Source organism: Microtus pennsylvanicus, chromosome 21 (genome assembly GCF_037038515.1).
Source record: "Microtus pennsylvanicus isolate mMicPen1 chromosome 21, mMicPen1.hap1, whole genome shotgun sequence".
NCBI lineage: Eukaryota > Metazoa > Chordata > Mammalia > Rodentia > Cricetidae > Microtus > Microtus pennsylvanicus.
The window spans coordinates 18,132,486-18,157,074 of NC_134599.1; the positions used below are offsets into that span (position 1 = coordinate 18,132,486).

The 24,589-nt window shown below is 47.4% G+C and overlaps 1 protein-coding gene across 2 annotated transcripts in view; it reads left to right on the forward strand.

Annotated features, from left to right (window-relative positions):
* Dpysl5 (dihydropyrimidinase like 5) overlaps positions 1 to 24,589 on the forward strand; it is an 81,978-nt gene that overhangs the window by 35,401 nt on the left and 21,988 nt on the right. The gene's annotated exons all lie outside the window — the stretch shown is intronic.

A 24,589-nucleotide genomic window follows, 5' to 3' on the forward strand; every position in this document is an offset into this window, starting at 1 on the left:
ACCTCATGGCACTTGGCTGCTGTCAATCAGTGGTTCTCATGACCTGCTGAGATAATCAGTATCAGTTATTTTATTTAAAAAATTAAAGTTTGCTCATGGTGTCTCTGTGTGTGTGTGTTGCCTATGTGTATGCCTGGGGGGCGGGTCCTCTGGAACTGAAGTTGAAAATGGTTGTGAGCTGCCATGTGGGTACTGGAAATTGAGCCTGGATCCTTTGGAAGAGCAGCCAGTGCTCTTAACTCTCCAGTCCAAAATCCATTTTTAAAGTCATAGGCACCAGCCTCTTCACTAACATTCTGGTAGATGGGCAGACATGCACCACTGTCAGAAGCTTCCTGTGTGCCTCTCAGGCCTCCTCCAAAAACTATTCTAAGGACCACGGCCTAGGCAGGCTGCTGGTTGTCAGTCCTTGGAAGCAACTTTCATTAGAACCACTTGGGGAATTTTTAACAGATGCCAGACAAATTAAATCAGGTCTGCCCCTCCCTCATCCCTGTGATTCTAACCCCTGGCAGGAAGGCTGTTGTTTGGAATGGGGCTGTGCCTTGGCTGTGCTATGATGCCCAACTGACTGGCCCTTGCCTTAAGTGCCAAGGCTGGCAGCTGAGTTCCATTTGACAGCATAGCCTGCCTGCCAATCTTACTTGCATCTGTTTTTCCACTCACATTCCAGGCTCCTAGACGCGGACTCCCAAACCCTAAAGCCTGCCACCCCTATACTTTCTGAGCCCCCCCCCCCCCCGGCACCATATTCTACCTTTCTTTATGTCCCCTGCAGAAGTCATCATAGAGAAGTGGGCAGCTGGCTAGAGTATTCATCAAGCAGAATACTGACTGAGACTGACTGACTTCTTGGAGGTCCCAGAGACAGCCTCCCGGTTCCACAGCCATTCAGTCCTAAATAAACACACAGAGGTTTATATTAATTGTGAAGAGTTTGGCTTATTGTTCAGGCTTATTACTAACTACCTCTTACAACTTAAATTAACCCATAATTCTTATCTATGTTTAGCCATGCAACTTGGTAACTTTTCTCAGTAAGGCATTCTCATCTTGCTTCCTCTGCTTCTTGATGACAACTGAGTCTCTGCCTTTCTTCTTCCCAGAATTCTCTTAGTCTGGTCACTGTGCCTATACCTCCTGCCTGGCTGCTGGCCAATCAGCATTTTATTAAACCAATATGAGTGAGCATTCTTCCACAGCATGAAAAACGTCAGCATCAAGGTTTTTATGGAGAAGAGTGTCAGGTACGAAACCGGCTTGGGGCTGTTAAGGGGCACAAACTGAAATGGACTGACATTCTGCCCCGACTGGAGGGCCCTCGCCCTCCCTTTCCGTCTTCCACTACAGAGGAGCCTGTCTGGCAGGGTCCTGAGATATGCCAAGCTCTAATGCATAAGTGAATTCCTTTAGGTGTTCAACCTTGCCAGCATCCGTCCTAAGGCACCCATTCCCCCGTTGGCCAGGCTGGTTTTGCCTCTGAAGTTTGCTCCCTTGAAATGAACTTTTTTTGGTTTTTCGAGACAGGGTTTCTCTGTGTAAGAGTCCTAGCTGCCCTGGAACTTGCTCTGTAGACCAGGCTGGCCTCGAACTCATATAGACCTCTGGAAGGACCTCTTAACCTCTGAGCCATCTCCCCAGCCCACAATTTTTTCTTTAAAGATTTATTTTATGTTATTTGTATATGTGTGTCTGTGTGTGCACATGTGTGTGTTGCTCATGATGTCAAAAGAGAGCACAGGATTCCTGAGCTGGAGTTACAGACAGGTGGTTGTAAGCTGCTGGATGAGGGACCGAATGCAATCCTCTGTTAGTGTGCGAGCTGAGCTTGACTGCTGAGCTGTCTCTCGGCCCCTTTTCTCTTCTGGATACCCTTGCTGCCTGTGTCCCTGGCTCTGCCACCCTGGCACTTTCACCAACCTTCCTTGGGTATCATCCCTTACTTCTCAGCTCGTTTTCCTGGTTCAGCTGCTGCCTTACCGTGCCGCCCTCCTGGCTGCCTGCCACCTCGGTAGCCTGGCTCTGCTGGTTGGAATCAGCGTAGCTCTGCCCCTCTTTCTTCTTTGCTGTCCAGGTCACCCACAGTTGAACTGGGGGCATTCTAGGAGCACGTCATGGTACAGCTCTGCCTTATGAGGCACCTGGAAGAAATTCTCCCCCACCCCACTCTTCAGTGGTACTTAGCCCTCTTGCAAGGAGTATGTTAATTTTCTATGTAACTAATTACTGTATTCGTCGTAATTTACAATAGCCATTTATTAGCTGTTTAGTAGGTTGGAGATGTGGGCACAGGTCCTCTGCCACCCACAGTTCCACAAGCTATCATCAAGGTGTCACCAGAGTTTAGGGTGCTCTTGTGCTATTGGTAGAATTCCTATCATTGCCGCTGGAGAAGGCTGAGGTCCCTGTCCTTGTTGGCTCTTAGCTGAAGGCCGATCTCAGCTCCTCAGCGGCTGCCCACAATGCCTTGTCTCGCGCCCCACCAGTCTTCAAAGCCACTTTCGTCTCTTCTGTCATCAAATCCTGGCCAGAATCTCTCCCATCATAAGCTCTGACCTGGGATGGGTTCACCGATTTATCTGGGGTCCACTTAAAGAGTTGGCTTCCTTTCTGGAAGACAGCGTGCTTGCTGTCCTCTTCACTGGGTCCTTTCCTTCTCCACAGAAGGGTGCGTGCGCGTCACTGTGAGTTCAGTCATAATTTTTCCCACCACAAGGCATTCCATACACAATCAGCCATTCTGTTGTCCTTCTGCCTCCACTCGCCGGTTTTGTTAACAGATTCTTCCCCCGGGCTGGAGAGACGGCATGGTGGCTGAAAGTATCAGGGCCTGAATTTGATCCTCAACGCCTACACGAAACATAGGCCCAGCAGCACAAATCTGTCACCCCAGCGCTGGGCTTGGTCACATGGACCCTGAGAGGTTGCTGGCCAGCCAGTCTATCCAAACAGCATGCTCCAGGTTCCTCCAGGTTCAGTGAGAGACCCCGTCTCAAGAAATGAAGCAATGAGCAATGAAGAAAGACACTCGGCATCAACTTCCGGCCTCCACACGGATGAGCGCGCTGGCACACATACTTATGTACACAAGCATACAACACACAGAAATAGATAAATAAGATGGTGCAAACACGTTTCCAAAAGTTTTGGCTTTTGGTTTTTTAGGGTTTTTTTGTTTTTGTTTTTTGAGGCAGGGTTTCTCTGTGTAACAGCCCTAGTCCTGGAACTAGCTCTTGAAGACCAGGCTGGCCTCAAACTCACAGAGATCTACCTGCTTCTTCCTCCCGAATGCTGGGATTAAAGGTGTGCACCACCACCGCCCCGCACATTTCAAAAATTTTAAATTAGATTTATTCCTTCATTGCTTTTCGGCTTTTTTGACTAAGATCAAGTGCAGATTTATTTATGTTTTTATGTGTGGGGATTTTGCCTGTATGTTTATTCGGGCGCCATATGCATGGCTGGTGCCCGAGGAAGTCACTGGATCCCCTGGAACTAGGGTTGCAGATGGTCGTGAGCCACCATGTGAGCGCTGGGAACAGAATTCCTGTCCTCTGCAAAGGTGATCGGTGCATTTTACCACTGAGCCATCTCTCCAGCCCCAAATAAATACATTTAAAAAATAAATAAATAAAAGTCACCTCAGCAGCAACCCCTCCGCTGCCTTGACCACATCCCAGCTTCAACTACTGCTGTTGCTTCCATTATCCAAAGCCTTGAGCTTAGGTTTCTAGATCTTCAGTCCAAGTACTTACATCCGACCATATCCTAGCTGTCCACCTCTCGTGGCCAGGCTGTTCCCAGCCCATCTGTGGCACCCTTCCTCGGTACCCCAGTGTCACACTTCCTACAGTAAAGTCGGTCCCAGCCTCGTCATCCTGGGCTTTGAGATTGCTTCCTGAGTTAGCTTTCCCTCTCAGCCAGGTGGCAGACTCTGAGGGCCGGAGACCATGGTTTATGTTTGGTCTGTGGTTGCCCGAAGACCCACACAGCTCTCATCACACAGCAGACACCCACTTAACAGCTGACTGTCAGCTCGGTGTAGTAGTTAGGAGTGGAGCCGAGGCATGCTGCCCAAATGTGAGCATCAGCCCCGCCTTCGCAGACCGTGCATTATACAAGTTAATGTCTCCTGGTCTCCCGATGTCCTGATCTGGAGAACAAAGATGGTTAATGGCCCTTTGTTTACATTTATTGAGTTACCATTTATGAAGAACTCGAACTAGCACTTGGTGCTTATTAAGCATTAAATAAGCATTTGTTAGACGCGTGTATTGATCATGTTGACTGAAAGCAGAGCCTCGAAAATCTGCTTGTGGCCGGGCAGTGGTGGTACGTGCTTTTAATCCCAGCACTCAAGAGGCAGGAGCATCTCTTGAGTTTGAAGCCAGCGTGGTCTACATAGTGAGTTTCAGGACAGCCAGGGCTCCACAGAGAAACCCTGTCTCAAAAAATAAATAATAAACAAATAAAAGAAAGAAACCCACTTGTGGTCTCTCTTGTGCATCGGCATTAAAACTATAGGCATCAGTTAGGAACTGAACGAGTGGATTTCTTCCTACTCTTAGTATGCCCGACTTAACAAAGCCTTGTTGGTAATTTTCAGTCTGCCTGAACATTGGCTGGCAGTTCAAAATGTAGGAAGGCCCAGTTGGTCCTTCGTAGAACAAGCGTGAGAGAGATGCGTCATTTCTTATTTCAATTTTTATTGGAAATGACTCCTTTTGCTGAGTCCTCCCCACTCCCCACTTCCCAGAATAAAGGGCGTTTGCAAAGAATTTATCAATACAGAGAGGTCATTGCATTTTGCAATCTGGAGACCAGGGTAGAACTTACCATTCCTGTGTGCATCTTAAGAAGCCTCCAGACCCAGGACAAGGAGCTCTGTGTTTTCTACTGGCCTCAGAAACTCTAGATAGAAGAGCCGGTGAGACGGTGCCGCCAGTAAAAGAGCTTACAGAGTTCCATCCCTGAGACCCGCACGGCAGAGGAGAGAATTGGCTCCCAGGAGTTGTCCTCTCACCTCCATGCATGTGCCATGACACAGCACATGCAAATAAATACAATTTTTAAAATTTAATTTTTTTTTTAATTTTTAAAATTTAAAAAGGGGAAAATGCGTGTGTGTGTGTACGACAGTGATTCCTGTTGCGTATAGGCCATGCTGTTTCTTATTCTTTCCTTAAAGCCTTTATCATTTTGCTCTTTGTTGTTATTTTTGATATTTCAAAAGAGATTTTATGGGGTGTGGATGTGCACATGCCCATATGTGGATGTGGATGTTCGTGTGTATGCGTGTGCACATATGTGGATGTGGATGTTCGTGTGTACGCGTGTGCACATATGTGGATGTTCGTGTGTATGCGTGTGCACATATGTGGATGTTCGTGTGTACGCGTGTGCACATATGTGGATGTTCATGTGTATGCGTGTGCACGTATGTGGATGTGGATGTTCGTGTGCACGCACCCATTCAAGTGCATTTGGAGGTGAAAGGAGGATGCCAAGTGGCCTCTATCGCTCTTATTCCCTTGAGACAGGATCTCTCATTGTACCGGAAGTGAACTTTTGACTAAGCTGGCTGGCCAGCAAGGTCCCAGGATCCACCTGTCTCCACTTCCCAGCGCCGGGATTATAGGCACATGCAGCCTGGCTTTTACATTGGTGCTAAGGGTTTGAACTCAGGCCCACATGTTGCATAGGAATCATTCTATATATTAAACCCCTGCCCCAATTCCTCAAAGATATTTTAACATGGTCCTGTGCAAAACTTCAGAAGCACTCAGGGGCACTCTGTGCCCCTCCCCCCAAGCCTTGCTGAAAGGCTTAGCTCTGAAGGTTAGCTCTGAAGTCACCATAGTCCTTCACTGAGCATGCAATGCATGTCTCAGGATGACCATGCATGTAGACACTGAATCTATCCCCTGAGAGGTTCCAGCCTTGCTTTTTTGTTCCCTGCAGCCAACGGTAAGGTCCTCTCCTTTAGAACCCTAGGAAGGTAGCCCCGTTGGGAGAGTGCTTGTCTAGCATGCATGAGGCCTAGAACCACATAAACTGGCTGTGGTGGGGAAAACAATGCCTACAGTCCAAGCACCTGGGAGGTAGAGGCAGAAGGACTGAGGAATTCAAGGTCAGCCTCTGCTGGTTTTAAGCCAGCTAGGCTACACGGGACTGTCTCACAAACAAACAACAGTGACAAGAAAAATCTTAAAAGCTAGAGGATGCTTACCCAGTGGCTATAGCTGGGATCTGACTACAGGAACAACTTCACTGACCAATACCTAGATCTTAGGCAACATCTGCTCTCATGTCCTTAGGCATCCTTGTGGCCCCACATCGACACACACAACTGCAGAGCTGGAAACTGACATGGGGAGTGAATTAATTTGACCTCTATCCATAAATTGCTTTCCCTGTTTAGATTTAGGTTCCATAGTATTTTCAATTAATATCTAAGAATTAAGTGAAGCTTGCTATCTTATTGGTGAGCTCCATCCTTGGGGAGATACAGTTATTATTAGATACTCACCCCCCCCCTTTTCAATCAATGTCTTTAAAGCAACTGGGGCTGGAGAGCTGGTTCAGCAGTGGAGCATGTATTACTCTTGCAGAAGACCTGGTTCAGTTCCCAGCACCCACATGGCAACTCATAACCATTTGTAACTCCAGTTCCAGGGGATTTCACGCCCTCTTCTGGCCTCTGCCACTACTGCATGCACTTGAGGCCCAGACATACCTGCCGGCAAAACAACATACACATAAAATAAAAATAAGTCTTTAAGAAAAGAAATCAACCGGGCAGGGTGGCACACACCTTTAATCCCAGCACTCAGGAGGCAGACACAGGCAGATCTCTGTGAGTTCAAGGCCAACCTGGTCTACAAAGCAAGTTCCAGGATTGTTTCAGAGAAAAACCCTGTCTTGTGGGGGGGGCGGTGTGGAGAAAAAAAGAAAAGAAAGAGAAAAGAAAACAAATATATTAATAAATTTTATGTTTATCAATATACAATAAAACACATATTTTAACTTTTTGAAATTAAAATGTGTCATTTCCCTCTTCTCTTCCCTTTTTCCAACTCTTCCAATGTACCCTCTACCTTACTCTCTCTTAAATTTATAGCTTACTTTTCTATAATTGTTGTTCTGTGTGTGTGTGTGTGTTCCTCAATCTATAAATACAACCTGTTCAGGCCTTATAATGTTACTTGCATGTATGTGATTTTAGAACTGACCATTTAGTGTAGGATAACCAAGTGGAAACTACACATTTTTAAAAATATATTTATTTATTATGTACACAGTGCTCTCTGTCTGCAAGTTTACCTGCAGGCCAGAAGTGAGCGCCAGATCTCATTACGAGTGGTTGTGAGCCACCATGTGGTTGCTGGGAACTGAACTCAGACCTCTGGAAGAGCAGCCAGTGCTCTCAACCTCTGAGCCACCTCTCCAGTCCCAAAGCTACACATTGAAAAGCATACGGTTTAGTACCTTTTGATATATTTATGTATTGGTATACTGGCATGGCATTCCAATTAATATAAGAACCACATCTGCCATCCCTTCCCAGTGTTTCTTTATAGCTTTGTAACCTTTCCAACTACTTCTGGCCTCTCCCGCCCCAGCTAATCACTGACCTTTCTCCTGTCGATATGGGTTAATTCCCAGCACTTCTGTATAAATGGGATAACGGAACAGGTATCCTCACTCTCCCCCTTCTTTATCTGCTTTCTGGCTTCGTCCTGTTAAGTTAGGGGCTATTGCAGAAGATGCTACTATGAGCATCTGCGCCTATGCGATCGTACAGACAGGAGCTACCATCTCCCTTTGGGAAGTACCTCGCAGCGAATGTGTCAGTCACACCGTGGGTGTGTGTTTGGCTTTTTAGGAGATCATCAAACTGTTCCCACGCGGATTGCAGCATTTCTGTTCCTCCCGGCAGATGCTCTTCCTCTTCGCAGCCACCCGTTATGGTCCATTTGTTGAATTTCAGCCATGCTAATGCATGGCGCGACTCGTTGTGCTATTAATTTCCATTTCCCTAATGATTGTGGCTGAATATTTTTCCATGCTCATCTCCCTGTGTGTATCTTCGGTGAATTGTCCGATGCCTTTTGCAAGTTTTTGGGTTATTGGAGCATGATTTTTTGTTTGGTTGGTTTGGTTTTAACAGACAGAGTTTCTCTGTGTAGCAGCCCTGGCTGTCCTGGAACTCACTCTGTAGATCAGGCTGGAACTCACAGGGATCCACCTGCTTCTGCCTCCCAAGTGCTGGGATTAAAGGTGTGCACCACCACTGCTTGGCTGGAGCATGATTCTTGCCAGGTTGCAAGAGATGTTGATGTGGTCTACTCCTTTGTTGAAGATACACCTTGAAAATATTTTCCTCCGATTGCTTGTTTAATCTTAATACTGGCTTTTATTTATTTATTTTGTGTGTGAGATGTGTGAATACAGGCACACAGGTACCCCAGCATTCATGTGGAAGCCAGAGGACAACCTTGGGTGTTGTCAACCTCTGCCTTCTATCTCTATTGGGACAGAATCTCACTTGTAGCCCTGGCAGGGCTCAAACTCACTACCTAGACCAGATTGGCGTCGAACTCACAGAGATCGACCTGTCTCAGCCTCCCAGATGCTGGGACGAAAGGTGTGTGTAGCTTGTTTTTTTTTACTCTTTGGGGGCCCACCACTCAGTTCCCAAATAAATACACGGAGACTTATTCTTACTTAGGAATGCACAGCCTTAGCTTGGCTTGGTTCTAGCCAGCTTTTCTAATTTAAATTACCCTATTTCTCTTTAACTATGTTTTGTCTCTGGGTTTTCTACCTTTCTTTATTCTATATGTCTTTCTTCCCTTCTTACTCTGTGGCTGGCTGTGTGACTGGCTCCTGGCGTCCCTTTCCTTCTTTTCTCCCTTTCACTCTCCCAAACCTAGATTTCTCCTCCTACTTATTCTCTCTTCCTGGCAGCCCCACCTATCCTTTCATCTGCCTAGCTATTGGCCGTTCAGCTCTTTAGTAGACCAATCAGGTGTGTTAGGCAGGCAAAGTAACACAGCTTCACAGAGGTAAACAAATGTAACATAAAAGACTGCAACACATCTTTACATCATTAAACAAATTTCCACAGCAGAAACAGATGCAACACATCTTAAAATAATATTCCACAACAAGTGTGTGCCACCACAGCTGAATGACACAAGAGGTTTTTGTTTGTTTTTGTTTTTGAGACAGGGTTTCTCAGTAGCTTTGGGGCCTGTCATGGAACTCCCTCTGTAGACCAGGCTGGCCTCAGATTCACAGAGATTCGCCTGTCTCTGCCTCCTGAATGCTAGGATTAAAGGTGTGCGCCACCACCATCTGGCGACATTAGAGTTTCTTTTATTTCTGCCGCATCCACTGAGCAGCTGGCCCTGGACTTCTGGGAGTCTCCCTTTTCTGTCTCCCATTTTCCTCGTATAAGCTTTAGGGTTACGGATGTATCTGACTTTTATGTGGGTTCTGGGGATTCAAACTCAGGTCCTCATGTCTGTACAGCATGACATTTTCTCACTGAATCATCCTCCAGGCCCCTCAACAATGACTTTTAAAGGGCAAAAGTATTTTTTTATTTTAATGTTCTATGTTTTGATTTCTTTTTCATTTTCATTTATTTGTTGTAGAATCAAGACGTTTTTTATAAAATCCATGATCAGTAACATTCTCCTGTATTTTTTTTAAAGATTTATTTATTAAGCATACAATGTACTGCTGGCAAGGAAGGCAGCAGGTCTCATTACAGATGGTTGTGAGCCACCATGTGGTTGCTGGGAATTGAACTCGGGACCTCTGGAAGAGCAGCCAGTGCTCTTACCCTCTGAGCCACCTCTCCAGCCCCTCTCCTGTATTTTTAAGGTATTATTTTTATTTTATGTGTACAGGTGTTTTCCCTGTGTCCTCGTTAGGTTTCTGATGCTGTGAAGAGACACCACGACCACGGCAACCCTTATAAAGAAAACATTTAACTGGGGTGGCTCCCTGACAGTTTCAGAGGTTCAGTCCATTATCATCATGAGGGGGGATATGGTGGCATGCAGGCAAGCAAGTGCCAGAGCTGAGAGCGCTCCTTCTCTTAGCTCTGGGCACTGAACCCAGGACTTCGCGGTAAGCCAGGTGAGCGCTCCACCAACCACCACATTCCCAGACCTTTTAAGTTCTTTATATTACTCAAAGGGAACGAATAATAATAAATAACAAGTAATAAATATTGACATGATTATAGATATCTGTGTAAATGTATGTATGGCCCTTGTATACGCTGGTTTCAGTTCGAAGTGTGGAAATATGACGGCAACACGGAAGACAGTTTGTACTGCGCTCCCTTGTATCCTACACGGGGGCGTCCGTGGGTGGGCTAGAGGATCCCAAGCTGACTAGACAAGCGTAACTTTGCCTGGACTGAAAGTCTGAGAACTTTAGGGTTCCCAGCTTCTTTGTGATCCATTTCCCATCAGGCCTGGGCAGGCTTCTTTCTCCCTGCTCACTTGCTTGACTCTCCCTTTGCCAACAACACACCTGGACTTCTGTCGCTAATCTCTAAGCCCCAGACTCGGTAGCTCCGAGGTTAGCCTGTTTTCTCTGCCATATAAAACAACACAGTACAAAATGGAGCCTCCTCAGTTGTCCAGCAGGCTGGGGATCCCAGACCCCTGCTAGCACCTGGAAGCGTGTAGCCCTCCCCAGAACCTGAAGCTTTCCCTCTGCATCCCCTTGTTTTGGTCGCAGGGTTCCTGACCCCGCCCCCCATCGGAGCCAGCAGGCTGTGACTTGCTGTTCAGAGCTCCGCCCTACTCCTATGCCCTTCAGGCACCTGATTTGGCCTTCAGAAGCCAGCTCAGGCAGACCCTGCAATCTGTCCTTCCTGAGTGGGAGACTAGGTCTCCGAGGTTACATCACTTGTTAGGTAGGTAAATCCAGGGCAGGCCTGGCGCCCTTGCTTAACGGCTTCATGGCCTTGTAACCACTTAGTTGTGGGACTAAATGACGGTCCTGGTGTCGCTGAAACAGACAATGCACAGAGAGTAAGTGGGGTTACATACACTTCACTCTTGATTGCTGGTCAACCCTTCTCTTGAGCATCTGCGGGCAGCCTGGGCTTTTTCTAAGCATCCATGTGGCCTGCTGGTCTGTAAACTTTCCCACTTTGAGATTAGAAGGGCCTCTGCCAAAGAGCAGGGTGACAAAGGGTCTCTCTGTGCCACGGTACTCTAGAGCCATTTCCACAGGCCCCTTGGCTTCTTGAGCGCTGGCAGCCACGTTCCTTCTGCCACCCAGCTCCCTTTGAGGATCAGCTCCCGTCTCCATGGTAACTGCATGTCGGGAGACACTCTGCGCGGTGCTGGGGCTTTGTATTAAACACAATGAATTTAAATTGGGTGCTCGGCTGTGAAGATAATCATTCCGGATCAGAGAGAGGCCCCAGGCTCCTCATTTCATAATTTTAAATGTTGGTACAATTCTCAGGGTTAGCCCTGTAATTCAGGGCCCAGCCACACCCTCTCCTCTATGTTGGCTACAGCTTGGTCTCATTTCCCGTGCGCTCTTTTTCATTCTTTGAATTTTGGAAGTAGGGAGCCCCTCGGTCATGTGGGTCTCGCCCCAGCTGAGGGATGACTAAACTGGGAGGAGCCTGGAGCTGTGGTCAGATGGGCTCTCGTTGGGTCTGCTTGTGTGATGTCCTCTAAGCCCCACTATAAAACAAGAGGAGTAGCCCCTGCCCTACAATACATTTTTAAAATGATGTTGACAAATATAGCTAACATGAATGTCCCGACTTTAACCGTGTCTATGCATGTCATTCTGTGGGATTCAGGCACATTCATTTGAACACATTGCCACCCACGTGTCCAGAGCTCTTTGTCTTCATTGCAGCTCCCCATCACTAAATGCTAGCTAGCCCCGTTCCCTCTTTCCTCCATGTAACACAGCCGTTCTACTTTCTGTCCCTGTGGGGTGACCACTCAAGCTCTGCTTGTCCACGGTGGCTACTTCTGTCCCTTAGCATAATGCCTTCAAAGTTGAGCCATGTTGGAGCATGTCGAAGAATGCTTCATTGTGTGCACAGCCACATGTTCTCGTCCTCCCAGCTGTGACTGTGGATGGAGTCTTGAGTTACCTCCATTTTTTAGCTATCATGAGTGCTGTGGACATTCGTGTATGCATGTCTGTTCAAGTCCCCACTTGTAATTACAGAGCGTTTTCATTGTTGTTGAGAGAAGGTCTCACTCTGCAGCCCTGGCTATCCTAGAATATACTATTGTGTGACAGAACTTTCCCTGGGGAGACAAAACACACACAACTCATGATTCCCAGCTAGAAATCCCACGAGTGACAGTATGCATACCACCAAAGTCCAGCTTGGTGGGACTTTGGGTTTTTGTTGGGGTTACTTCCAGGAGTATGGGGAAAAGTTTACTTACAGAAGCAGAAATGACTCAAAAACAGCTACATCACTAAAACCCACCCCAGCATGAGTGACAGCTCTCAAAGCTGGGGACCTGGAGCACACTGCACAGCCTGCAGGCAGCTCAACAGGTTAGAATGTCCTTTCTGGGATGTCAGTTGGCCTGAACCCCTTCCTGGAACCACAGCTGGTGGGGTCCCAGAGTCCTCTTGGCAGCTTGGCTTGTCTGGGCATCTTACTGCTTACTCTGGCAGGATGGGGCCTAGTGAATCGGGTCAGTTTCAGGAACTTCCTGAAATTATTTTGAATTGTTATTCTAGCAGGGGAGGGAGCTCTCTAATGAATCTGGTCAGTTTCTGGGACTTCCTGAAACTATTTTGAATTAGGTTAAAGAAACACCCTGCAGGGCTGGAGAGATGGCTCAGAGATTAAGAGCATTGCCTGTTCTTCCAAAGGTCCTGAGTTCAATTCCCAGCAATCACATGGTGGCTCACAACCATCTGTAATGGGGTCTGGTGCCCTCTTCTGGCCTGTAGGCATACACACAGACAGAATATTATATACATAATAAATAAATATTAAAAAAAAGAAACACCCTGCAGGATGGAATGTTACAATCTTGCAGGAAATTTATACAACTATGTAGACCAGGCTGGCCTCCTACTCACAGGGACCCATTTCTATGGGAAGATGTACATTACAATTTCCAGCTTACAGAACTTTTAAAACAAAGCTTATCTTTTATTTATTCTTTGGCCATTTCACACATGCACACAATGTGTCTTGATCACACTCACCCTAACCCCTCCCTTCTACTCCTTCCATACCTCTCAACATAGCTTCCTCCCAACTTTGGGATTCTATCTTTTTTAACAACCATTGAGTCCAGCTGGTGCTGCCTGAGTCCAGCTGGTGCTGCCTGAATGCTGGCTGAGCTTGTCACCTTGCGCATGCTTGGTCACCACAGTTACAGCAAGCTCATGGATGCAATGGCCACATCGTGACCAGAAGACAACATCTCCCAGCATCCCCTCCCCGTCATCCAGCTTGTCCTTTCTTTCCATCCTCTCTTTCACAGTGTTCCCTGAACCTTGAGGGGATCAATACAGATGTCCCGTTTAGGGCTAAGCATTCAACGGTCGCTTATTTTCAATACTTTGGCTAGCTGTGAGTATGGAGCCATTTTGAGGATCAAAAACAATAGTAAATATTAAGACTGCTGCACACAGTAGGCTATTAGTAGTAGTTGTTGTTATTATTATTGTTATTAGCCGAAGTTAAACCTAGAAGTTACTGTCATAATAGGCTGATTACTTCAATGAGGGTGTTGATGTCAGGCTGTGTCTGTCTCCCTGGCCAGCCTTGTGGAAATTCATTCATTCTGTGACCTAAAGGGAATGTCTTAACCATGTGTGTCGTGCCTCACTGTAAAAACCATACATGCTTTTATATCCCTCCCACTAATTGATATTCATGTATTCCTAACTCCCAACATGGGGGGAAAAAACCATTAAGCCCTCTGTGTACACTTCCTTGTTAACGGTCTATTTTAAGTACACCCTCCAGGAAACCCTGACACTGGGGTGGGACAGCTCCAGGCACGTGACACCTGTTAGCACAGGAGAGCGTGGGCTCGGGAGTACAAATGCCCAGATTGCAGCCTGGCTGGTCTCAGAAAATCTGGGATGATGGCGGTGTCTGCCACATGTGGGGGCAACTGTGAAGACGAAGGGGGGGACCCACTCCTGGATCTCTCCATGCAAGTAGCAATAAAGGATATGGTCTTGAAATGGTTTGGGATCTCATTTTACCAAGCCAACTGTAGGAAGCACTCTCTTGCTGCCCTGGAGCCATCCAAACATGAGAACCTCAGACCTTGGGACCATCTTTCCCTGTGGGCTCTTCAGTATCCTACCAGACTCCTGCCAATGGTCCCATTGCCAGCCCAAGGTGGCTGCAGGCCACGGCCCCAGCTAGAGGCAGCTCCCTTGGTGTAGGAGAATGTGTGTCAGAGGGGAAGGAGGACAGGAGCCCTTGCTAGCCTTCTTTGGACCAGTGCAGGTTCTGGATGCCCCCAACAGCACCATTTATTAAAAGATGAAGGGAGAAGAAAGAGTGGATTTCATAGCTGAGCCATAGCAATTTGCTATAGGCCGTGGGTGTGCACCTGCTGAGCTGGAGCCAGGGCTGCTAAACAGATAAGATAAGCTCACTGGCTCGGAGTGACAGAAAGCCCTGCTTTTTACCCTCTAAACTCCTGGAAGCCAGTGAGTCCAGGAATATCAATGCCTTGGCTCCTATAGCTTCATGCCGGCTGGAACCCTCTAGTTCTTGTCTGCACTTTGACCCAACATTGTATGGCTGCTTGGTGGGTCTAAATCCAGACTGTCCTTTTCCTCTAGGCGCTAATCTTTTCCCAGGAAATCTGCAAGCCGACAGCTCTGGGTACCAACTCTCATGCCCTCAAAACAAACCAGGATCCTCACTTGTAGCAACAGCTATTCCTCTGCCAGGGATGCCTCCTTCAGAGAATGGTATCACATCCTCCTAGGCTGTAGCTTCCTTACCTAATGTCTTAGTGTCCTATTGCTGTGAAGAGATACCATTATCATGGCAACTCTTATAAAGGAAAACATTTAGTTGGGGTTTAGTCCATTATCCTCATGGCGGGAATGTGGTGGCCTGCAGGCAGACATAGCGCTGGAGGAGGAGCTGAGAGTTCTGCATTCAGATGGGGAGAAAACAGGAAAAGTGAGTGAGCCATTGGACCTGACTTGAGATTCTGAAACATCAGAGCTCCCCCCACACACACACATACAAGCACACACTTACTCCAGCAAGGTCACACCTCCAATAATGCCACTGAGTCCGTGGGACTGGTTTTTCTTTTTATGCATTAGTGTTTTGCCATGGGTTTCAGGTTCCCTGGAACTGGAGTTACAGACAGTTGTGAGCTGCCATGTGGGTACTGTGAGTTGAACCCGGGACCTCTGGAAGAACAGTCAGTGCCCTTAAGCGATCTCTGTGAGCCATCTCTCCAGCTCAGCTGTCTCTCCAGCCCTTACAGGGGCTATTGTCATTCAACCCCCCCCCCCACTCCCATCAGAGGACCTTCACTGCCGCAGCTGAAAGTCTGGTTCACGCCTGCCAGCCTAAAGTTCCACCCTTTGCCTCCATAAATCATTATTGCACTGCGTTTCTAGAAAAGGAAAGAACCCTTAAGGCTCTAGGGATATGTCCCAGTGGTAGAGTCTGCCTCGGAGGCACGAGGCCCAGAGTTCAATCCCCACCACTGCTTTAACCTTGTATGGTGGTGTAGTTTATCGTACTAACACTGGAGAGGTGGAGGCAGAAGGTTCACCTTCAACTATTTGGGCAAGTTTGTGACCAGCCTGGGCTGTAGTAGTTATAAAAAAAAATGCATATGGCACCTTCAGCCCAAGCAAAATTTAACCTCCCCTAGAACCCCACTTTGTTTTGTGTTGTGCTGGATTTCTGCCTGGCTCCTAGACCCCTTCGTTAGTCCTTCTTGGCTCTCCCCGCTCAGCTGACTCAGCCTGCTTTCTCTTGCCCAGCTCCTGGCTTTAGGGGATCCCTGTGACTACCCTAATGTGAATCCTCATGTGCTTCTCTTCAACCACATCCTGGGTCACACCAGCTTTCAGGGAGTTTGCCCTCGCTTCCTGTTCTGCTAGGAAGTCTGGGACCAAGAGTGTGCGCTGCCTCAACCCTCCCCATCTCCTCCTGTATCCACACCCCGTCCCAAATGGGTAGCAAGTAGTAGCTCAGCCTAACTGATGTGAAGAGCGACTTAGCTTCCTCATCTGACCAAAGGGGGTAGTGCACCTTTTTCATAGGCTGTTTTCAGAAATAAACAAGTATACAATAAGTGTTCGATTATGCAAATATCCAGGGTTTTTCATCTCTACTTGAATCAGCCCTCTCCCGTTTTACCTAAAACACCCTCCCCCTGCACCCCCTGCACATTTGATCCCCCTCTCCTGGTACTGTTTGTCAACTACTCAGTTCATTCAGCCTCCCCCGCCACTTATTTTCCTTCTCCGTTGTCCAAACTTGCTTGTTCAGGGAACCTGCTCCGCATCTGCCCTTCCCATCCCCATCCCAAGTTCTGATCGGTCATCCCCACGCTGCCACTGAACTCTCGTACAGCCAGAGTAACATTCTTGTCTGATTGTCATGGTCCTCTTCTGTCACCTGAGGCTGGCCGTGGCTGCATATAGCTTATAGCCAAGAGCAAGGAAAAACCCATCCCAGCTCTTAAAACAGCCTCTTTCTGGGCCGTAGACATGTGGAGGGATGGGAGCAGAGCCAGGGTTCTCTCTCCAGGAGCTCTGAGGCCCACGCTCTCTGAGTCCCGTCATTGCTACCACCTCCGTAAATACAGGTTGACAACATTGCTAATTGCATGAATTCCAGGTTAATCAAGGTTCATGCACTCGGTCTCAATCCTTATTTCCTCAGCCCGAACCCAACAGGTCTGTTCTCCATCCTCTAGCTGTGCCCACCACCGCCTTCTCTGGTGGTCATGCCAACTCCCTGCCCCAATGTGACCTTCCTTTCCTCAGGACCTCTTTTGAAAATGACGTCCTCCATCATCCTTGAGGACTTTGTCTTATACTGGCTTATATCCCCATAGTCTCCCGAAGTCATTTCTATCGGGAATGAGCATTTTCCCCTCGGTCTGTTTGCCAGTTGAACTCTGCTCCATACGGGATTAATATTCTTGTTCCTGAAGCCCCGGCTGCAGTGCACAAATGATGCTGCTTCCAAGTCCCTGCTGCCAACAGTCACCGTTTACTGAGCTCCCCTGTGCAGGCACAGAATTGGGTACTTGACACACATGATACCACTAAATTCTCTTTCTTTCCCCTGCATTAGTGTTTTATGTGCGGTCAGACTTGGCAGCAAGCATCCATCCCCCCAGAGTCATCTCTCCATCTCTTAATTGTCGTAGTCACCCCCATGGGGGCTATAGTCACCCCCTTGGGGGCTATGGTCACCCCTCCATGTCTAAAGTGAGCAAATGGAGTTCAGAGTGATTAAAAACTGCTCACAGTGTAACAGCTACTAAGTTACAGAACTAGGGTGCTTTATTGAAAAGTCAGAGTTAAACAAAGCCGAAAGAGATAAAAATTTATAAAGTTTATTTTTAAAAAAAATTTTTTGAAAAAAAAAAATAAAGTCAGATTTTCCCATAATGCCAACCAGTCTCAAATTACTATGTAGCTGAAGCCGCTCTTAAACTCTTCCCCATCCTCCTGCCTCCACCTCCCAAGTGCTTAGGTTGCAGTGTGTACCACTGTATCTGCCCCTGGAACTAGGATTTAAGCCTCCATCTGCACCCCTATCCCAGGTTTAATTCACGCTGGGGTACTCTTGCTTCTGGGTTTAGCATTTTTGTTCTTGAGGTGTCAGCCTACACATTAGGAAAGTGTTTTCCCTGAAGCGCATCGTGAACGAATGCTACCTGCATCCTCTGAAGAAAGCTGAGCAGATGAGGTGTGAGTTTTAGATACAGGAATGCTCCGGATGTGCACACCGAAAGGTCATAACATAGTCTACATAGTAAGTTCCAGGTCAGCCAGAGCTACTACATAGGGACACCGTGTCTCAAAAACAATCAAACAGAAACGAAACAAAAATACAATGCCGAGAAAAAGCTGGTTTCCAAGAAGGCCGCCGAGCAACAGATAACTGTGGAAGTGAAGGATGTTACCCCAAGCCCCAAGTATTATAGAAACCACTTAGCCGGAAGTGAAGGATGTTGCCCCAAGTATTACAGAAACGACTTAGCCAGTGGTTTTTTTTAGTACTTAGAGAATGTGAATTTTTTTTAAAAAAAAAAGTAAGAAAAAAGCAGTTCAGCGATTCTTGAGAAGCAGATCCATGTAAACAAATGATAGCTTCAGCAACTGCGTGAAGATGCATTTATCACTAGAGCTCCATTGGCCTGTTTACTGTTGCTATAATGAAATACTACAGGCTGTATGATTTATACTCAAAAAAAAAGGCTTAGGTTGGCTTGTGATTCTTGAGGTCCAAGGCCAAGGGGCTACATCTGGTGGTGGCCTTTTTGTCAGGAGTATCGTAATAGTGTGTAGGGTGACGCAGAGCAAGAGACAGTGAAGACAGGCATGTGGCTACATATTCTCTGGTCTTTCTCCCTGCAAGACTGCAGTGTTAAATCACGAGGCCCCACTCCATGACCTTGTCCTAATCACTTCCTAAAGCTCCCCACCTGTAAACACAGCAAGGGGATTGTTTCTGCCCTTTCAGTATCTCTCAGTGGGGATTAAATTTTAAAACACAGACCAGTAGGAAGTTCCATTCAAACTATATCCAAACCGTAGTAACATTGGACACTTGTCATCTGAATCTCAGTATATATGTAGCATGAATTCTAATTGGACTTAGTAAATAAAAACCCGGAGTTAGATATTAGGGGGTGAAAATAAAGAGATCAGAGAAGCAGTGCAACCAGACATAGAGAAAGATCTTTTGTATCTACCAAATCCTCAGGCCAAAAGGACAATCCTGTCCTCAGCATCCTCTGACTGACTGCTTCAGACTGCATCCTCAGACTGCATCCTCAGACTGACTGCATTCTCAGGCTGACTGCATCCTCAGACTGCATCCTCAGACTGCATCCTCAGACTGACTGCTTCAGACTGCATCCTCAGACTGCATCCTCAGACTGCATCCTCAGACTGCATCCTCTGACTGACTGCTTCAGACTGCATCCTCAGACTGCATCCTCTGACTGACTGCTTCAGACTGCATCCTCTGACTGCATCCTCCCCTGACTGACTGCTTCAGACTGCATCCTCTGACTGCATCCTCCTCTGACCGACTGCTTCAGACTGCATCCTCAGACTGCATCCTCAGACTGCATCCTCTGACTGCATCCTCAGACTGACTGCTTCAGAGTGCATCCTCAGACTGCATCCTCAGACTGCTTCCTCAGACTGCATCCTCAGACTGCATCCTCTGACTGCATCCTCCTCTGACTGACTGCTTCAGACTGCATCCTCAGACAGCATCCTCTGACTGCATCCTCTGACTGCACTGAGCTCCTGTCTCCTTCCTCATTATATTCCTCTCTCCACTCGGCCATATCACTCCCCCTCTCCAGCTCTCTAGTGCTGGAATTAAAGACATGGGCTCCCAAATGACTGGGATTATCTTTGTATGAGCTCTGTTTCTCTTATAGACTGGATCAGTTTCATGTAGCCCAGGGTGGCCTTGAACTAACAGAGATCCATCTACCTCTGTCTCCGGAGTCCTGGGAATAAAAGTGTGAGTCACCACTGTCTGGCCTTGAGTGGCTTAACTCCCTGCACTCTGATCTTCAGGCAAGCTTTATTTGTTAAAACACAAACAAAATATCACTACATAGAAACTCCCTGTAAAGTGAGTTTTCCTCAGCCCATACATCTCTGTAGCAGTGTCTCAAAGTTTCCCTTGTATACACACCCCTGTGATCCGGCACCTTTTCCCTAGAAGCCCATGTTTTGGACTTGACCCAAGTGCCAGTCAGCAGGGGACAATGTTGTTTTGCCTTGATTTATTAATTCTTGGCCTTGGATAAAGACAACCGCATTGGATGGGGAAGCATTGTCGGGGGGGTGGGTCAGGGGAATCACTATAGGAAACTGGAGGAAATAATAATATCTGCAGCAGTGTGAAAGATACCAAGAGCATATCCCTTCAAAGCTCTTTTACCTGAGATAGCTAAGAAGGACCAACTCCTTGTTCCTTCCTGTGTCTGAAAAGAAACATAACTATGCAGTTTGCAGAGCGGGTGCCTGGTGAGCATGCAGACCCCTGCATTTCCCCCATAGCGTGGTCTGATGGAACGGCTTTCTGACATATGAAGATAACATGCGTAAAAGGTTCAACTTTACTACCAGTTCCTACTCTTGGCCAACTGAGTCATAAAGTGAATCATCATTAAGTATGATTAGTGGTTTTAGAGAACAAAGAAGGGGAGCATTCCTGGGCATCAAATAAATCCAGATTGACCCAGCAGTATTCCATAAATGTCAAGAACAAAATATCAGTAGCCTTTTCAAAGTCATCAAATTGTGTTTCACACTCTGCCAAATGTGCACAGTGTGTATGTGACTGCAGGTTAGATAATTCATGTCCACATTAATTGACAGAGATGTGAAATCCTACAATAGGATAAAAGTCTTGCCCACATACACAGGCAGGAAGACCTGATTAGACAGGGGTGTGTGTGTGTGTGTGTGTGTGTGTGTGTGTGTGTGTGTAAAAGGCTTGGATTGCTGGGTGGACAGTTCTGCTTTTCCCGGGTCAGGCGTGGGTTGTTGAAGGTCTGCAGACTCTACACTCCCACTTTCTTTCTTTTTTTTTTTTTTTTTTGTTTAGTTTTTTCCGAGACAGGGTTTCTCTGTAGCTTTGGAGCCTGTCCTGGCACTAGCTCTTGTAGACCAGGCTGGCCTCGAACTTACAGAGATCCACCTGCCTCTGCCTCCCGAGTGCTGGGATTAAAGGCGTGCGCCACCACCGCCCGGCTACACTCCCACTTTCCGCCAGGGTGCATCTGAGTGTGGGCTCTGCTCACACAAGCGTGAGGGTCTTCAAGCAGGAGGTGAAACAATTAATGTCCAAGGAAACCAGTTGCCAAAGGATGCGGACAGTGTGATAGCATCAAGGACTAGATAAACACAGAGAAGTATGTCAGCCTCGGAGCAGGTAATGGTGGAGATTATTGGGTCTGTCAGAATAAATGCTATTTCATTTGGAAAGTACCTCAGGCTGGAGAGACACTCAGCAAGTAAGTCACTTGCCACAGCGTAAGGATTGGCGTTCAGATACCCAGGACCACACAAAAGGCCAGGCTCTCCTATAGTCCCAGCTTTTGGGAAGTTCAGTGAGAGGGGGAACCTTGGGGCAAGCGGGCTAGGTAGATTAGTTAAATCTGTGAGCCTTGGGCCCAGCGAGAAACTCTGCCTAAGTGAAGACAGTGGAGGGCAATTAAGATACCTACCTGATGTCAATCTTCGGGCTCCACCGGCAGCCACACATATGCAGAGGTACATCTGAACACGCAGGTGCACGCATGAGAATAAACACATGCACACACACACGAGCAAATGTGCATCTGCACACACAGATGCACACATATGAACATGAAACCACATGTGTGCACACACTACAGACATGTACATACCCAAATATACAAAGAAAAATATCTCACCGGGGGGTGTACCTCAGTGGTAAAGCAAAGGCTTAACACATGAGACCCTGGATTCAACCTCTTACCCTGCCCCCCAAATGGTATTCTTGATAAAAATAAAAAGTTTAAAATATCTGAAGCAAAAAATATGAAATTATCAGTATCTGGTGGTAGGTTACATGGGCAGGGTTTTTTTTATCTTCTCTGCCTTTGCTCTGCATCTGAATATCTGTATAATATTCCATAAACATCTGAAATAACTAACACATTTTACACACGGAGACATGGCTAACTAGGTTTAGTTTTAGCTTCTTCTAAGCGGATTTGTATAGTGCATATTACAAAGATGCTACTGCTTTTAGTGTATGTTGTAAAATTGATATATCCCATTAAATAAATTTTAGAAAAGAAGAAAAAACAAACCACTCAGGACCAGTCACCCCAAAACAGCCATCAGTAACATATTTGCCTGCTTCCTCCCGCATTGCACGGAGTCTGCTGCTTCACTCACTGAGTATTGCTCCATTACTGCTCAGCCTCTCTGCTGCTAGGGCTTCGTTTACTCGACCATAGCTAGAGCCATGTGGGAAGAGGGATCCGACTGAGAAAATGCCCCCACCCAGACTGGCCTGTGAGAGGCCCATCCCACTGTGGGCGGTGCCACCTCTGGGCTGATGGTCTTGGGGTGTACTAGAAACAGGCTGAGCAAACTGAGCAGCAAGGCATGGCCTCGGTATCAGCTCTGCCATGAGTTGCTGCCCAGGCTTCCTTGATGGTGGACTGCTATGTGGAACTCTTTCCTCCCCAAGGTGCTTTTGTGTGTGGTGTTTCATCCTGGCAGTAGAAGCCCTAAGACAGCATCCATGAGCATCATCTTACTGCCTTTGGCTAAGTACCGTCTACAGCTCACCTAAGCAACACTTTCTGTGTAAGTAGTTATGACATGTGACAGGCCCACAGCCAAGTATCCTTCCACACATCCTTCTGGAAGCATCAGGAGCAGGACAGTGCCTTGCTCCAGTGATGTCTCTGCAAGGCCTTCAAGAAGGGGACGATACAAAGATCTGTCACATCTGTGATGCCATCCTGTTCTTATGATGGAGCCCGAGGCATTCATCCTTAGCATCAGAACTGTGCCTGTTTGAAAGGCTAGCCGTGTGTGTGTGTGTGTGTGTGTGTGTGTGTGTTGCCTGTGAGAGAATGTACACCTCCCAGTGTCTGGTAAGCCCTGAGCCTGCACTGGCGGGAAGAGAGTTTGCTGAGCCTGTGAACTCTGGTTTGGAGGCTGTAGGAGGCCTGCAGGGGCAGTGGTGGTGATAGTGATGTTACCAGCACACCCTTCCAAGCCTTCCATAGCTGCTGCCCTGCAGGTGAGTGGCTTGTGGAGGTGCGGGGGGGGGGGCTCACAGCGGCTCCAGATAACAGCCAGTAGGTGTGTGGCGGGGGCGGGAGGGGGGTGCGTCAATACCACCACTCTGCTTACTTTCAGAACTCTTCAGTTCCTATTGTTAGACTCCAGAGGAGGCTGCTTGCGGCCTTGGGCAACTTGTATGCCTTTCCCACAGAACTCAGGCTGTGTCTGCTTAGAGCCCCTTAATCCATAGCCACACCACTGTTGGTCCCTGGAATTCCCTGACTAAAGGCCAGGACCCCCTTCCAGCATCCACACAAGCCTAACCTCTCTTCTTGGGGCTCAGAACACAACTCTGTGCACACTAGGTCCAAGGATGGCGTTCTACAGCAACGGACAGAGTTTAGACCTGTGTGCTCAGCACGTATCCAGAATGGAAGCTGTCGAGAAGGGTGGACCCCGGGGGAAGTCAATTTCTCTGCATTGTAGCTCAGTTTCAGAGACCCTTGTAAGATCGTATTTGACATGGTGGGAGGATAACGGTTTATCAGCCTGATCTGTACTGTCGCGTGCTTGAAGACTTGCGAAGGAATCGCTTTTCCACCCTTGCCTCGGGGGTTCTAATTCCTTTATCACTGTGTCTCCTCCCCCCCCCCAGTCCCTTTTTCCCCCATCCCTGGCTGCTGCTGTGTGGAAGGGGCACAAAGGACAGCACCAGAAAATCAAAGAAGAACAAACAATTTAGGGTATACAACGCTGGTATACCAGACTCTCCCACGTGCCCGTGGACAGGCAAGAACTGCAGGGCAGGCCAAAACAGAGAGCATCCACCTGCTGGGAGCATGAATCAGCCTGGCGGGATCCAGCAGAACGGGAACAGAAGCCAGCTACAATCTGTGCCCCACCCCCCTCCTCCCCCACCTCTGTTCCACCGTGTAGTACTACAGGGAACTACCGCCCTCTGTTGACTGCTTTGAGCAATGCAGGAAGTCAGACCACCGAGGCCTTGAGATTTTGCCTTGTTGTTCAGTTGCTAGACTCCTTTCTCTTGGTGCCTTAGTCCTCCCCAGCCGTGTCTCCTGCTTGTGGTCAGGGGATTTGACTTTTATAGAGAAGGCAGCTTCTTCAGGCTTTTCACCCCTCTGGAAAAGAATATAGTTAAGATACTTAAACACACTCATCAAGATGGCACTTTACCATTCCAGAAGTGATAGTGGACTTTCTCTTCTAACTGCCCAACCAGGAAGCTAGACCCATGTGTGAAGAACCCTCTCTTGGCTATGTTAATCATAACAGAAGTGTTTGGGAACAGCACATTTACTCAAAGCTTCTTTTGGGTAATGTCAGCTTTGGAAGCTCACAGAAGTTACATGCTCAAAAAGTTTTCTTTTTTGAGTAATGGGGGAATTTATTATGGACTTAGTCATTTTTCCTGGAGGGTTAGACTTGTGATTGTGAGCGAAGCTCCTAAAATTGTCTTTAGGGGCTGACAAGATGTCTCAATGATCAAAGTGTTTCCCTCACAAGTGTGAGGACTAGAATTCGGATTCCCAGAACCCAACCTGAAAGGTGG